The sequence below is a fragment of the Aythya fuligula genome, chromosome Z (assembly GCF_009819795.1).
Source record: "Aythya fuligula isolate bAytFul2 chromosome Z, bAytFul2.pri, whole genome shotgun sequence".
Taxonomy (NCBI): Eukaryota; Metazoa; Chordata; class Aves; order Anseriformes; family Anatidae; genus Aythya; species Aythya fuligula.
Genome location: NC_045593.1, coordinates 39,411,881 through 39,424,186, shown reverse-complemented (window position 1 = coordinate 39,424,186; position 12,306 = coordinate 39,411,881).

The following is a 12,306-nucleotide window of genomic DNA, read 5'->3' as shown; positions in this document are numbered from 1 at the left end:
TTAGACAGTCTTTATTAACAGCAACATACATTTCATAAGAAAATACTGGATATTGCTTAGAAAAAAGGAGATGCTGGCTTAAATCAAGACCATGGATTGCATCCTGCTTTGTAGAATGTGTGAAGAAACTAATTTTAAAGACACTTTGTGGCCTGGTGATCCATCAAGAGGAGAAAAGATAGAACTAAGTTTTTCAAAGTTGTTGGAATAAATTACAGCAGCAAACTGGTTATGATGAAGTCTGGTTCCATGAAACATAAGGAGAGGTTTATTCCACATACACTGGCCTTAATAAGGATTCCTAGTTCTTTTAAGAGTTAAAATTTTCTGTGGGCATTAAAGGCTTCATCAGTATTATTTGGCTTGGTATTTTATTCTGCAGAATTGTTTTGTATCATGAATGGGAAAGAAACACAGACAAGAATCTAACAGTTGAAATTTTCTGGAGAACTTTCTGTTAGACCTGTATGCTGTACTGATTTTCAACAATAAATGTATTCTTGGAATGCACCCGTGTAAGCAGCAATTAGCATGTGATAGCTGTAACATGTATAACAATAACACGGATAGATGTTGCTCATGTCTGGTAATCAGCATCAAATGTTGTTATAAATGAAGTCTTAACTCAATCCGAATTTAGTAATATTTATAAAAGACAAGTAAACAGCGCTGGGTGCATGGGGAATCTATGCTCTACCTACATGCACACATGAACATCAACTTTCTAAATATACAGAACATTGCTTTTACATACTAAATCCAAGTACACCTATACATACGTACAATCAGAAAAGGTAACAAACAATACTTTAAGTTTATTACTATCAATGTCTTCCATGAAAGTGCTTTTACATACTAAACCCGAGTATGCCTATACACATGTACAATCAGAACAAACAATCCTTTAAGTAAGTCTACTACCATTAATGTCCATGACTGGGGGAGCATAGTTGGCCTGGTTGAAGTGCTCCAATATCTTCCATGACTTGTAACAGTCTCCATTTTCCATTCCTTTTCTTGATTACAAACACCAGAGAATTCCAGGGCTAGTCGTGGGAACAATATGTCTCGCTTTAAGTTGTCAAGCAACTTGGCCTTTGGGCCTTATGTATCTTACTCTTCCTGGATCGAAGAAAAACATATCCGTCCCCTTTTCAAGGCCAGTAAGACCTAGGTCAAAAGGCACGTCCAGGTCACCAGGGGGCGTAACAGCAAAGGCCTGAGACGGCAGTAGCGGTGGTGTAGCAGAAGGATTTGTAAACGAGCCCGCAGTTCCCTCACTACACATTTCTGACTGTGGTCCCACATGGCTCTTTAAGGCCTCAGAGACTGCTCGCCAGGTGCCAAGCAATCCCACTGCAACCTTGTCGTTTTTAGTTGCAGAGTCCCACACCTTGACATCAATTTGGTTCCGTGTTTCAGGATCATAAACTGTCTGATTGTTAATAAGGAGAATAAGCTGTAAGGTTACCAGTACAGTCTTTGTTCCTAAGGACGTATGATTCCCCATAATGCCCAACTGCTTACCAGCGAGGGGAGCTGTGTGCACGGGTCCGCTTTTCTCAGCTTGAGCTTCTTCCCAGCTCTGGTGCACCTATTTCCAGCGACTTTCTGTACGAGCTTCTCTGAGCGGTTTGCTGAGTCTGGCCGAGCCCATCTTCATGAGGTGATCAATGTGCCTGTTCCCGTCCTGGTCTACGTTCTGCTAGCCTGTTCCTTTTCATTCCTTCTTTCTGCTTCCTTGTTGATGACATAACTTCATTGTGTTGCCTTTGTTCATCTTGAGGGCAGGCTCCCCTCTTATACCCTTTTCCCCACAGCAGTTCTTTTCAAAACAACTTTTAATTGATCAAACAACTTTCCATATAACAGCAACAGCAAACACCCAGAAACTTCCATGCCTTAAGGGCTGGAGAACAAGAAACCTGAGACTGCATGGCGCCTCCTGAATCACCCTTCTTTGTTCCCTCTAAACTCTTTTACATTCCTGATGGCCTCATCGTTAAGATTCTGGTGTTACCGTCAACCATGGGGCTTTCTGACCCCTATGGCCACACTCCCACATCTCCCCCTTCTTTACTAATATCAACCTTTTTCTGGACATGGATTACCACTCCATATATAACACAACCATTTCAGTAAATAAACTTATCCTAATATCTAACCTAAACCTCACCTGGCACATGAGTCCAGGGTTCTTAGGAGAAGAACCCAACCCCCACCTTGCTACAATCTCCTTCAAGGTAAAGTATAGTAAGGTCTCTCTGAGCCTTCTTTCCTCCAATCAATACAACTGCATCTCCTTCATAAGACTTGTTCTAAAGACACTCACCAACTTCATTGCCCTTCTTTGGACACATTCCAGCACCTCAATGAACTTGTGGTGAGGTGCCAAAAACTAAACAAAGTATTCAAGGTGCATCCCTTCTATATATTGTCTTTCAATTCAACTACATTATTTTCATATTATTATTATTATTTTATTTTTATTTTTATTATTATTTTTATTTTAAAAACACCTTATGCAACATCCATCCTCTTACATTTCTAGTCCTCTGAGTCTTGTACTGTGCTGAACAGGTAACAAATACTCTTAACAACATGAATAACACTATGATTCAAATACTGCACAATGATCTTGCTCATAGAGACAGAATATATTTTGTTTTCAGTTGGAACACATAACATTTTCTTTCTTTTATGTTGTCAGACTAGCAAATTGTGCTAACAACCAGCAAATTGTGCTAATGATACCTCAGAGCTCTATTATCAAATTACTTTCAGTGAAGTCAGGGCTCGGTGCATATTCCCACACCCCATGTCTTCCTCTGCACAATTTACATGCTGTTTTCACAGCACTTTGGCTGAGCATTTCATATAATTTTCTGTATAATAAATTTTTCCTACTGTATTACAGAGCAGCTTTCAAAATATCTTGAAGTCCCTGCCAAAGATGTAATTTCTCACTGACTGCAAATTATAATTACTGTAAAATATAATTATTGACTATATAATTATTGACTATATCTCCCTTCTATTTGTCTTTTTTTTTTCTTTTTTTTTTTTTCCTTTTTTTTTTTTTTTTTTTTTTCTGTTGAATGAATTCAGACAATTCACAGAAAGTGGGAGATAGCACTTTTCATAACATATCCTTTTCATCACGAGATTAGTGATAGTCAGAACCTGGAAGTAGCATATGTAATGCATACAGTAATAAAAGCAATGGAGATTTGTGGAAATTTAGAACAGATATAAAGTTAAAAGAGTTTTAAATACAAGGAATCATTTTGTTACCCTACCTTGATAAAAATAGTCACAAAATGCTCACTGGAAAATTGGGTGGAGTTTTTATCTATGCATAATCCTTTTCTTGTTTTTCTAGCCTTCTGTAAACAAGCTGTGTGTTAAACACAGTGTGACTAAAGGGTAATTCAAAAGCAGGTAACATCTGTTTTGTGTTTGTCTCTTAGTGAAAAAGTTAGGTCTTATGAATTCACTATAAACTTTGTGCTGTACATGCCACGTAACTTGTCATCTGTCAGCATTAGCATAGCATAGCGTAGCATAGCACAGCATAGCATAGCACAGCATAGTGTAGCATAGCAGAATAGAATAGAATAGAACAGAACAGAACAGAACAGAACAGAACAGAATAGAATAGAATGGAATAGAAAACAGTGTTTGACCACAATCACAATAAAGAAATTTTTACTAATAAACTAGTCTGAAACTCCCTGGGTGTAGGTTTATGTCTTTCCTGTGTATAATGTCATCAGCTACCAAGGAGAAGAGACCAGCACCTCAATCTCTACTTCTCCTCCTCAGGAAATTGCAGGGAGTAATGAGGTCGCCTCTCAGCCTTCTCTTCTCCAAACTGGAAAACACAAGTACTCTTAGCCTCTCCTCATAGGACATGCTTTCCAGATTTTTTGCCCTCCCCTGGGTGCTTTCAAGTATCTTAACACCTTTTTTTATTTTGTGGAGACCAGAACTGCACACAATATTCAAAGTGAGGCCACACCAAACCTAAACAGAAGGATCATGTCTCCCTGGCAGTCTTGCTGTGGCTCAGCCCATTGGCTTAAGAGAGTGCAGGAGTGATTTCAGCAGCAGGCTTCTTCCACAGGGGCCTCATATTCATCCTTCCAGAAAGCAAGAAGCTTTCTCCCCATGGTCACACTCCATCACATGCAGATGCCAAATACAGTTTCCGTACATGTATTGTACACGACAAGTAACCATTTCCCTAAATAACAATGTTATGCTGGAAATTCACATATCTGTATTAACAAAAGACAGAAAACCAAAATATTTTTATGACAATGTTTGTCTTATTTCCTAAGCATAGTGGGAAGGATGTGTCATAGATTACAGACCCTGTTGGCAGCTTGCAAATAAAAATTTTGCTAAGGTTAAGAGCTCAGAAGTATTATATTTGGGTATAAACATTCTCAATATTTATATATTTGCTAATATTTGCTTCTACTTACATTGTTAGAAGATCTCAGCTCTTATATAAGGAGCTGGACATCTGAACATCTGACCTGTGCTCCATTCTCTGATTCATTTGTCCTGCTTTGTATGAAGATCTGAAAAAGGAGCTCGCCACATTGGATTTTTTTCTTTCCTTTGAGGCACAACATCTCATCTGCAGTGCGTTGTCACAGAATGCTGTGAATCATGTCTTGCAGAAGTGTTGACAAAATAATAAAAAAGAGCATTGCACACTTTGTCTAAGGCTTTTTTTTTTTTTTTTTTTTTTACCCTTCCCAGTTGGAAGAAGTTGGAAGATATTTTATGTCTTTGTACATACTACACTGTGTGCTTGTCACAGTTATTTACATTTCAAAAATATTGTCTATTTAATTTGGAATGTCCTCAAGACAGAAAAATTTCAAAACACTGTGGTTGATTTTTTTTTTTTTTTTTTAACCTTAAGGCCTTTCTTATCATATGTGCCTTTCTATTATACAATAGCTAATGAGATTTACAATAGATTAGGTTTATCAATTACCTTTTGACTTTTTGTCTGTGTTCTTGCCAGATCTCTGAGGCTGAAGGAAGAACTTTCTCTCTTAAATTATTCTCTCTTTCTTGGAATTAGATCAGAAAAAAATAATCCAATATGTAGTCTGTAGTCAATAGTGATAATGAACAATTATCACAAAACACTGGAGCAGGAAACAAAATATTTATATTGGACAAAATTAAATTGCAGATTTCTTAGACCACACAATTTAGAGTCAATATAAATTCCCTTTACTATGGCTGTTAATATAATATTTTGATTTTTCTCACTACAAAACTGTACGTACTTGTGCTGATCAGAAGTGATGGACTCCACAATCTCAAAGCCGTTTTCATGCAATGATTTAATCAAAAGAGAGTCAGACGTGTAACTGAACATTAAAATCATTACTTTGCACCTCTGATAAGGAGTGAGTTTCTGTTTTTCCACTAGATAAAACATTTACAAGACTTGGAAAATGAATGTGAAAAAAAAATAAAAAATAAAAAATAAAGTATTAATTTTAAGGAAACAACTTCTAAAAATCTTTCCTGGGGTTCTCAAAGCACAAAAGCTAAATCTTCAGCTTCAGCTTCACCAAAACCCCCCAGTCAGGATGCTCTCAAGCTAATGTCTGTTTTATAAAAAATAGTATTTCAGTCTCTACACTGTGAGAATACGAAGCACAGTTTTGTATAATTAACGTGAGATTCTTTTCAGATGAAGATAAATCACAGAATCACAGCATTTCTAGGTTGGAAGAGATTTCAAGATCATTGAGTCCAAGCTCTGACCTAACACTAACAGTCCCCACTAAACCATATCACTAAGCTCTACATCTAAACGTCTTTTAAAGACCTCCAGGGATGGTGACTCCACCACTTCCCTGGGCAGCCCGTTCCAATGCCTAACAACCCTCTCAGTAAAGAAGTTCTTCCTAACATCCAACCTAAAACTCCCCTGGTGCAACTTTAGCCCATTCCCCCTCATCCTGTCACCAGGCACATGGGAGAACAGACCAACCCCCACCTTGCTACAACCTCCTTTAAGGATAAGGTCGATAAGGTCGCCCCTGAGCCTCCTCTTCTCCAGGCTGAACAAGCCCAGCTCCCTCAGCCGCTCCTTATAAGTCTTGTTCTTCAGACCTCTCACCAGTTTGGTCGCCCTTCTCTGGACTCGATTGAGCACCTCGATGTCCTTGTAGCAAGGGGCCCAAAACTGAACACAGTACTCCAGGTGCGGCCTCACCAGAGCTGAATACAGGGGGACAGTCACTTCCCTAGTCCTGCTGGCCACACTGCTTCTTATACAAGCCAGGATGCTGTTGGCCTTCTTGGCCACCTGAGCACACTGCTGGCTTATATTTAGCCAACTATCAACCAATACTCCCAGGTCCTTCTCCGCCACGCAGCTCTCCAACCATTCCTCTCCCAGCCTGTAGCGCTGCTTGGGGTTATTGTGCCCCAGGTGCAGGACCTGTCACTTGGCCTTGTTCAACTTCATACAGTTGACCTCAGCCCATCGGTCCAGCCTAACCAGATCCTCCTGCAGAGCCTTCCTACCCTCGAGCAGATCAACACACGCACCTAACTTGGTGTCATCTGCAAACTTACTGAGGGTGCACTCTATCCCCTCATCCAGATCATTGATAAAGATATTAAAGACTGGCCCTAGTACTGAGCCCTGGGGGATGCCACTAGTGACCTGCCTCCAACTAAATTTGACTCCATTCACCACGACTCTTTGGGCTGGCTATCTAGCCACTTTCTAACCCAACGAGACGTTGGGTTAGAAGCATTTGAAATGTTATATTTCAAAACATTTTCCTTTCCTTCTCTCTTCCTTTGCTCTAGAGGGATGAAGCAAATGTTTTCTCAGTGTTGTGCTACTTTTTGTGAAAAACATTTCTTTCTGATTTCTTTAAGATAAATAAATAAATGCATAAAATTGCTCAAAAAAATGCTCCATAGACAAAGGAACAGCTTCAGATACATTCCATAAATAACATTTTTAGAAAGTCTGTGTGCTACATTCATTTATTTATAGACATAATATTTAAAACTTTCAGGATAATTTTCAAAATACCTTGTAAGTTTTGCTTTTGCTTGTAAACAACTAATACAGAAAGCCTCTACAATTTCTTATTCTACACTAAAGACATATCCTTGTCACCAGTTTATAACAGCAGCACACATGCACATTATTTCTGATGAACACAGATATTAAAGTTGTTGATAGACCTTAAATAGGCTTACACTCCTGCTATAACCAAATTAGAGGGGAAGACATATAAGGAGTGGCTGAGGTCACTGGGCCTGTTCAGCCTGGAAAAGAGGAGGCTGAGGGGAGACCTCATCACAGTGTACAGCTTCCTCGCGAGGGGGAGTGGAGGGGCAGGCGCCAACCTATTCTCTTTAATCACCAGTGATAGGATCCACGGGAATGGTGTCAAGCTGAGGCAGGGGTGGTTTAGGCTAGATATCAGGAAGAGGTTCTTCACCGAGAGGGTGGTCACACACTGGAACAGGCTCCCCAGGGAAGTAGTCACTGCACCAAGCCTGTCTGAATTTAAGAACTGATTGGACTGTGCACTTAGTCACATGGTCTAAACTTTAGGGTACACCTGTGTGGTGCCAGGAGTTGGACTTGATGATCCTTATGGGTTCCTTCCAACTCAGGATATTCTATGATTCTATGGTTCTATAAAATTATGAAAGTGTTATCAACAGGTAACACTGAGGATAAATCAGTCTATCCATAAACAGTCTAGAGGGTTCCCTGACGACTTAGAGAATGAGACATCAACTATAACAAAGAACAGAAAGACCATTAAATGCTAATACCTGATTTCCTTTCCTGACCCTGGATTTTCTCCTGGGGGTTTTCTGAATAAGCTGTGTTTAAGGTAGATTGATAATACTTAATAATAATTAATAATTTAAAGTAGAATTACAGAGTCCCTCTATCCCAGTCATCTCCCCATAAGTCAATGGCAGTGGCACTGACAATCCCATCTTTGCCTTCTAAATATTGCTTTAAATTAGATAAAAAGCCAAGAATCAGAGGCCTCATCAAATTAATCATCAAGACAGGAAGTTTGTCTCCTCATTTCTGTGCAATAATCTGTAGAAGAAGGATGACAAATTATAAAATACAAGGATCTTACCTTTTGATGGGTTTTGATGGGCCATCTCCTGACAGTTCACTGTCTCCTGACAGTGGAAATACAAGTGCATCACTGTCAGTGTGCCTTTAACCTTTTATGTCCAGTTTGGTTTTGGACCAGGCTTTTAATGATAACTTTGATGGTTATGATAACTTTTTGATGGTTAATGATAACTTTTAATGATAACTTTGTGGAAGGTTTCTTTCCACAGCAGGCATGAGGAAGATCAGACAAACATTAATAAGAAAGGAGAAGTAATTTGCTTTCCTTCACTGTGCAACATTGTGATGGTGCTGTTATAAACCTGCAGCCTGAGAGACAGCTCTAGCTGTTGTCCCATTACCCTGGTCCAGCCATACACCCCTGGTCCAGCCCCAGCAGAGGCAGGGTGCCTGGCTTCCCTCCCCTTTTCCAGTCCTGCAGCTACAGCTCCCTTATGCCACAATTCAGCCCTGTGCTTGGGACAGGGAAGGCATCTTTATGTTTCCTCTTCATTCTTCCTGCATTGTCCCATATGTTTTCTCTGAAACATGAGCCTTGCAATATCTGTGTATAATCCTATACATATTACATCAGTGGAACTATGCTGGGATGTTACCACTGCTGAAGTAGGAATGCAAGTGCCCTGAGATTAACCAACATTGTGAAAGAAGAGTGCTACTAGGCAGTCTGGGTCTCATGTGAGATCTCCTCCACTTTCACACAGGAGGATCAGATATGAGGGATTACTGTCTTGTTTATATAATTTCTTTTATAGCTTTTATATTTCTGTTATTTCTTTTTTTCCCTTCCTTTCAATGCAATGTGTATGATTTTAACAAATGAAGTTCTTAGGACTGTTTTTTGACCAAGAAACTCTGACTTTATATAATAATAATAACAACAAAAACAACAACAATAATAATAACAATAATATTATAAATATAATAACATAAAGATTATTATATAATCATTATATTTATTATTATTATTATTATTATCCCCACATCCAGATAGTGTTTTCTTTCCCTGCACTTGTACCCAGCTCATCCTCAGGAGGAAGAATCCAGTTGTTTTAATGAACAATTGAAATAAGCTATGGTAGTCTTGTTTTTGCTCCTTGTCTGCTGTTTTGTATTACAGTTCACAGCAGAAGTGAATTGAGTCAGAGACTAGAATTATATTTCCTTGCTTAAGGTGTAAGTTTACCTCACTGTCTTACAGTTCACATATTAAGAAATTCAAAATAATAATAATTATAAAAGTAAACCACAGGTTTAGAGTAGATTTAATTAAGCAGTAAGGACCAACTTCTTCTTTTACTCAAACAAGCCCAGGTTGGGTAGATTTACCTTTATAGACTATATGCTGTGTTCTGCATGACTCTAATGCTTACTGAACAGCATTCATTAATGCTTTGATTACCTTTTTTTTTTTTTTTTTTAAAAAAAAAAAAAAAAACTAGAAGGTACGTCTGAGCCTAATTGAATTAGGTTTATCAGCTTTAACTCAAGAAAGATAAATATACAATGTTTTTCATGCCAGTATCTGAGTTTATTGAATTTGTGTCCTTGAATTCTTACATGTCTTTCTTTCAGCCTTCAATCCTACCCTGAGATCTTGCTCTTTCCTTTTCCTTCTTACTAACAGTGGACTTTGCTCATAGTTTGACTTCTGCCCTGTTTGCTTTATCAGTATGCACTATAGCTACATATATTAAATTAGCATTTAAGCATGAATATATAAAACAGATTCAGTGACTACAGAATCATGGCTTAACATTGTGTACTCACTTTAATAATCGCATAACTGAAATTAATGTTAACCTATGGGAAAATAAACAAACAAACAAACAAATAAATAAATATGCAATTTTGTTACTACTGGCTTCATCTGCCTATCTACTTCCTTCTCTTCTATTTTTCCTGGTCAGACTTACTGATTGCACCATCTAGGCTATTTGTAAACTCTTTGGAGTAGTATAACGTTTTCATGTGCTTGCTTGATTCCCACTGCAGAGCTACTGCAAATCCGACTAGGATATCTGAATCTTAGTAAAGTGAATGTCTAGGTGTGTGAATACTTAACCATTAGTTTCACATTCATAAGTGTCATCAGATATTAATTAATTTAGTATTCAAATGCATAAGAAGAAATGCTAATAAAAATGTTGTAAGTTTCTTTTACTTTCTCACTGCCTAATAAATAAATAATAATAAAAAATGCATGTACCTTGATCTATTCTCCAGCAGAGGTCACCATAACATAACATACTGTCTTGTATCTGTGAACAGCTGCTTTAGAAAAAGATAAATCACTACCATTTGATCCTCTAAAAGTTAATGAAAGAGGTAGAGGTTCAGATCAACTGGGAATTGACGGGAATGCCAGAAATTTATTGAAGGCAGAATTGACGGGAATGCCAGAAATTTATTGAATTTTGGATTAGTGCCAGTAGTACAAGTTTTGTTGTGCTGGGGTTATTTAAAAGGAAACAAATAATTTAATAGGTTGTCTGAAACAGATCATGGGAAAATTCTGTAGAAAAAAAAATATATCTTTCCAATATTTGTGTATATTTCAGATATAATAACTGCTAGTGTAACCACGCAAGAATAAGTTTATTTGTTTCTGTTTTCATAAATGGCATTGCTGAAGGAAAGATCATGAGCATACTCTGATGTATATGTATATTGCAAGCCAAAATATTCTATCTGTTTCCTCATTTCAAACATGACAATATGTAACATTCATTCAAGAAAACAGCTGTAAACATTATTTATGAGTACATAAAGAAGCCAATCTGCAAACTCTTTAGTTTTCATGTCAAAAGATGGATTATTAACATGTTATATGTAAAGTAACTGAACAATGATTTTACATTTCGCTGGTAGAATGCATAGATATATGGTAATATTCAAACAGAGAAAAGTCTTATCCAGAATAATTTGGAAAAAGTTTTTGTTAAGCAAAGATATTCGGTCAAACTGCAAACTGTTAGCTCCTTAGGGAAGATAGCAATTACAAGGAATTCAACAGCATTCCATCTCATGAACTATCTGTAATAGTCCAAATACCACAATAAAGACAGTTCACACTCAGAGAAACTAATGAAAAGAGTCTTGGATTTTACAAAGTACAAAAGAATAAGATGGAAGAGAGATGGTTCAGCCTCACACAAGCTGAAGATATGTCAAGCACAGCTTCAAGCATTGAGATTTAATTTCACTGCGGGAAATTAAAGGTACATCTCAATCCCCCTCCTCCTCCCACCCCAACCTTTTCTTTTTCCTATATCATGGGTGAACAGGAACAATAGTATCTTTCCGTTTTCTGATACCCTTCTTTCCTCTTCTAACACAAAACATGAGTATGAAGCTGTGGAGATCTTATTTCCAATGCAATGAATGGCAGAGATGCAGTCATGCAGAGCAGTGGCATATCTAATTCCTACACTGTATTTCATTTAACCACAACAAATACACATACAGTCACAAATAACTCTCCCATAGACAACCTCTAGCATTGCACTAAAAAATGAACAGAACACCTCTGGAACACCTCTCATGTTAGGAAAGGTTGTGAGAGCTGGGGTTGTTCATCTTGGAGAAGAGAAAGATCCAGGGAGACCTTACTGTGTCTTTTCCATACATAAAAAGGGCTTATAAGAATTATGGAGAAAGACTTTTTACTAGGGCTTGTAGTGACATGGCAAGGAGCAATAGTTCTGAACTGCAATAGTGTAAGTTTAGAATGGATAGAAGAAGAAATTCTTCACTATGAAGGCAGAGAGGCACTAAAACAGGTTGCCCGGAGAAGTTGTGCATGTCTCATCATTGAAAGTGTTCAGGTTGGATGGGGTTTTGAGTAACCTGACATATTGAATGTCCCTACCCATGGTGGGGTGTGTGTGTGTGGACATGATGATCTTTAAGTTTTCATTCCAACCCGAAGAATTTTGTGATTCTATAAAAGACAAATATCACCTTACCTCCAGCTGCCACTGTTCAATGTGGAATTTTTTTGTCTCCTAAGAATCAAAAACAAACTAAAATGGTGTGGGAATCCAGCAAGCAAAAAAGCAGGAAAAAAAAATCCAGGGAAATATAAATACAAAAAAAGACCTTTACCAGGATAATTTTATACACTGTAT